Source organism: Columba livia, chromosome 2 (assembly GCF_036013475.1).
Source record: "Columba livia isolate bColLiv1 breed racing homer chromosome 2, bColLiv1.pat.W.v2, whole genome shotgun sequence".
Taxonomy (NCBI): Eukaryota; Metazoa; Chordata; class Aves; order Columbiformes; family Columbidae; genus Columba; species Columba livia.
In genome coordinates this window covers 113,909,091-113,914,419 of record NC_088603.1, presented here as the reverse complement: position 1 = coordinate 113,914,419, position 5,329 = coordinate 113,909,091, and the positions used below count along the sequence as shown (strand labels likewise).

Below are 5,329 nucleotides of genomic sequence, written 5' to 3'. Positions count from 1 at the left end.
CTACCTACTGATGACATTTCTGGGGGGTTTTGTTTCATATAAAAGAAAAAAAAAAAAAAATGCTTCATGAGCCTTTCTCTGAAAACAAAAGCTCTTGGAAGTCTACATGAAGCATTGCCAGGCTGACTTTCATGAACACATCACTTCCTCAAACATATGTAATATAATAAAGGGCATAACTTCAGAGGTGTCTGTAGGTGCCCTACAGTATTGGAGCTATAACAACCAGATAACAGTTTTAATTCTGTATCATACCTTGTAGGACCTTCACCAAGCAAGCTTGTCAGATGAATTGAGCTATACATGCTTACAATACTGTTTTGATATAGCATAGACCAAACAGAAGACAGTATCAGTTTCAGCTGAGAAAAGGCTTCTGGTTTGTTTTTTTTTTTTTTTGTTTCTTGTTTTTTTGGGGTGTTTTGGTTTGGTTTTTTTTGTTTTTTTTGTTTTTTTTTTTTTTTTTTTTTTTGGATAGGTGCATAGGCCTTGAGGGATTGAAGTGCAGAAGCTTCAAGCAGTGTTTGAAAGCCCTAATTACCAAGCAACACACATATGAGGAAGGAGTAAGCAATAACTGTTATATCAGATAGTCCCAAATATTTGCCAAATGCATTACTAACAGGTACAGACAAAAATTGCACTCCAGTTCAATGAATAGTCTTTTTTAAAATATACAGCACAGAAAAACCCCATACAACTCAAAATTTTGTGTGAATGCTCTCGAAAACTGATCAGCTACCACTCAAAGGAATAAGACTTAATTCAGGGAAGAAAAAGCAATTCATGTTCACTATTCTAAGGAACAAATACATATAATTAGTCTTCGAGTATTTTGACAGATATCTGCAGCAAAAAAAACCTTTAATTTATAGGCTTAGTAAGATCTGACTGAAGCAGCAGCTCATTCTCAACTTGAATACTTGCTTCAGTTAAAGCAGAATTTGCCTGATCCACTACAGTATAACTCTACAAAGTATGTAAAGCTTATTATATGTATAGGACATCAGTTGTGCAAGGAGGACACTGACTAAGCAAATTAAGCTCATAGGCAGGCTAAGTGAAGTCAACAAGCCTTCTTCAGAGGTTAAGCATGTTGTTTATTGGTATGTTGGATTAAGATGCAAGCATTTGCAGTATCTTAATGATATTTACTGTCTTTTTCCCGCAACAGCATAGCTCCTAGAGGAGTAAAGCAGTCTGCCTGGTCCCATGTGATGGGCCAAATAGAAACATCCACTCCCTTCTTTGTTCACACTCCTATTAGCCAAAAACAGAAGACTCACTTTTTGCTCACAGAGTTTTAACCGTGAAAAAAAAAAATACACTGTAAATACGTGACATCATTAAAAATGGTTGTAAGAGAAGATACACAAAACAAATGAGCAATAATAGAGATAACTTCTGATTCTCTACCTACCAGGGTACAGAAAGAAAATCCACTACCAAAAGTTTGCTTCAAAAAAATATGTTTTAATTATTTGCAGTATTTCAAGTCTGTCTGTCAAGAAAACCACCTTTGAGACATGGTTGAACCTTGTCAATAGGATGCATTTCCAAATAACACAAAAGATCAGGTTCCTGAAGGATACCCGTTTTCCAGTAATCACACACTGTAGTTTTGCTGTTAGGCTAAGCTATATTTCTAAAGATTAACCATTGACTAGATAAAGGAAACATTTTTAATGTAAAATATTTCAGCTGATTTCTAAGCTGAGAAACCCATATTGCAATTTTTAGCTACACACTATCTCACAAGAGGAACAGAAATATTCAATAATATTCAATAAGATCCTCAGAACAAAGACTTTATATTTTTAAGTCATATGACAAGTTAACCATAGCTAGAGAGGGTGGGTTTCCTTTTGTTTTTTTAAGGCAGGATGTGCTCTGGCTGTCTCACATTATCATACATAGCTGTTTATATATGAATAATCAAATATATGCAGTGGAGTAGAATTTTCAGATGCAGATCAAGGAAAAAAAGCACGCAAAAAATACTAAACCCTCTAGGCCTCTATAGAGTAAATTAAAGCACTTAGTGAAAGGAAATACTGGCATATACAAGGGCTTTGAATTTCAAATATCCTTCAAAAAGTTATTAAGAAAAAGCTACTGCTGAGAAAGAGACAAATACAATCATATTTCTTGGTATATCCCTTACATTTGCAAAAGAAACAGTCATTACATTAGCTTAGACTCCAAGTCATTTTTCCATTTTTAATGCCTTACAATTATTACAGGTTTTTAAACTCCCAAAGAAGGCAGCAACTCATATCAAGGAATGATTTGCATTCCAGTTTTGTCTTTCTAGCTGTCTGTCAATCTAAGAGCAATATACTGGGCTTTACCCTATTTGAACCTTCACGGCTTTACTGCAAACTTGAGCCTGTATTACTATAAACTGTGCACACAAAGATTGGCATTTGCATCTCCAGCAAATTTGGCTCCCAAATTCCAAACATAAGTGCTGAAGCTCAGAGCTGTTTAAAATAGTTTTCTACTTGCTGATCAAAACTCTGAGCAGAATATTTCTTCCATGTATTTAAGGGCGCTAATGAGTACTCCTCTGCAAAACTCCTGGGAGCATCATCACCTGTGACACCTGCCCAGGAGCTGGCTGTTCCAGAGTCCCCTATGCTGCCATGATTGCCTTCATCCATTGAGAGAAATTCCTCTTTTATCAGGGAAGTCAAACCATCTTTCTCACCTAGGAGATGGTGTCTCAACAGATGTCTCCTAGAACGATGACATGCTGCTGAGCAAGCCAGCCCAGTACAGTCTCTGACCCAACATCGAGCAGGTTCTTGCTGCACCCAATAGCTACCAGACCTAACCAGCATTTCCACAATCTTTCCATCCTCCATCAGTGCAGGAATCCTAGAGAGCCCCAAAGAGCCTTCGCCATTGCAGTGCACACTGGTAGATGGGGCACGACTCCTAAATTTGTAGACTGCAGAAGAAAACAACAAAAATTAGACCATTGCAGAGTAAAATCAAAAAAGTCCAAAGCCAAGAAATAGTTTGCATCTGGCCATCTTCTACAACACCTAATCACTAAATCTTTATAGGTGTCTCATACTATTCTTTCCCCACCCTTCTTAAGCCTTTGAGGAGGTAAATTGGTTACCTGAGGTCAGAAAGCCAAATCTTTAAGGAATTAAATGTTACATTACACTCCATGTTGGTGGCCTCTACTATTGTGGAAACAGTTCTTCCTGTCTTTCTAGCAATGGCAGAGAAACCTTACGCTTTGGGAAGCTATGCCTGGAACTGAACCAAGGGACCTTGGTCATAACACTCTTCAGATTTTAATATTCTCCCTACTCCATCCAAAACACTGCAGTAGTCTTGTAACCTCCTTGCTAACTTTAACTGTGTCTGAAAACAGAAGACTAAAGCCATCAAAAAGTCTTGTGGGAAGGTAAAAATCTAACTACAAATCTTTCTTGAGCCTCAACACTTTATTTTGCCTGCCATTCAAGAGCTCAGTTCTTTTGATTTATTCCCTGACTCTTTTCATCTTCTCTGCCTCCCCAATATAGCAATTCTTAGTTTCTATTTGTTTATAGCCTTTCTCTTCTCAGAAGTACTCCCTTTCCCTAGTTCTTACCTTAAAATATTTCCAGAAAATCTTTACATGCCCCTTATCAAATGCCCAGCTGTGCCCTTCAAAAGGGGTTTGTATTACGCAATGAATCCTGCTCCAAGGCTGTGGGAGCTCCCACTGCCCTGGAGCACAGAAGGGTGGTTTGAGTTCTCTGAGTTGCCCAGGATGATTACTACCTTTTGAGAGGAGCTCCATGCTTATAAAACACCTTTGTGCTCTGGAAGGAAACCTCCTGCACATGTAAACTGGCTATAGGCTCTAGAAACTCTCTGCCTATGGGGTATAACAAAGGCATCTTGCAACATCTTTGCCTTGCCCCTCTTTGGTAACCTCAGGACAAGAAACATCAGACCCATAGGAAACAGGGTAGGTACAAACCCAATAAATCCTGTATGTCATTTTTTCTCATGGAGCTGCAGAGCTGACCTGCACAATGGGAGGATAATGTTCCTGAGACTGGGAAGTAACTGCACTCAAAGCATAGGGAGCCAGCTTTAACTCCAGGCACTGATAAAGAGTGCCTTAAGTTTCAAAGGCAGACATATTTCACAGAAAAGAAAGAATTTTAGAATAAGTACTCTATTTACTTCATAACTAGGAGAATTTAGGCCTTGGGGAAAAGAGCCAGAGTAAGCAATGCAAAGACACAGGACAACATTTTGTGCAGGTCAGAGAATGGCATGTTTAAAAATAAAGTAACAGGACAACCACAGCAGTTGTCACCTCAAGCTCCTTTACCTTTAAGCCACAGTTTCAAGCTAGTTGCATATGTGTACATGGACAAGACATATGGGGAGTTTAGTTTCAGTAGCACCCATCTGTAACAGAAATCAAACTCACCCCTCCCAACCATGTGCCACTACCCCCTTCTTGTTGATCACCTTGCAAGGACCTGGACTGGCCTCTTCCTTGCCACTCTGAAGTTGGCTGCACACACTTTCTTCTCCGAGATGTAGCTAGCCATTGTCTAGCATACTGCTGGTTTTGGCTGCCTGCTGCAACATCCTCTTCCCCAGGGGAATGGAAGGCTCTTGGGTTGTTATGATGAACCATTTTATTAAAGTCCAGTGAAAGCTAAGAATAAAGCTTAATGAATAGGAGACCAGCAAGGAAGTCATCAGTCTCACAAGACAATGGGAAACAGGTTCTAAGAGCTATAAATATCAGATTTATTTCACACCTCACAAAGTAAAAAGGAAGCTATAGTGCTAAGTCAACACCAACAACCCTTCCCAGGCATGATAAGAACTTACCTTACAGTTTAGCCCTACCTCTTTGTCAAAGAACCTCCTTTCCTTATTCCTAGATAGGAACACAAAGGTAACTCCACTGATATGGGTAAATAGGGGGGCTAGGACTATAAGAAGTAAACAAACCACTGGAGGAGGAGCTAACACAGCATCTTCTCGTTTGTAATCAGCAAAGCCTTTCCAGGCCTAATGAAGCAAGAAGAGAGCCCACAAAAGCTGTGCACAGCATAGCAAAGTTTCTTTCGTTCTTAAAGAGGCAAAGGAGAAGGAAGGGTGAATATCTCCCTTGATTGAGATATGCTCAGCATGGGGACAAGAGGAGGGCAGAATAAATAATTTTTACTTCTTTGTAGTATATATTTCATCATACTGTTTTCTAAAGTTTTCTTTCAGTCTTATTCTGTGCAAGTGTCTGCTACAGTAACTGAAGTTGGTACTTCTTCCTTTCTTCCTTATAGCGCTGTTTCCC

The 5,329-nt window shown here is 39.1% G+C and overlaps 1 long non-coding RNA gene across 1 annotated transcript; it reads right to left on the bottom strand.

Annotated features, from left to right (window-relative positions):
* Positions 1–1,857: 1,857 nt before the first annotated feature.
* On the bottom strand, positions 1,858–4,987 carry LOC110365729 (uncharacterized). Its single transcript, XR_002425463.2, has 3 exons — positions 4,864–4,987; positions 4,492–4,684; positions 1,858–2,953 (listed from the first exon to the last, which is right to left on the bottom strand). It is a non-coding gene; the product is annotated as an uncharacterized LOC110365729 (long non-coding RNA).
* Between the last annotated feature and the right edge of the window lie 342 nt (positions 4,988–5,329).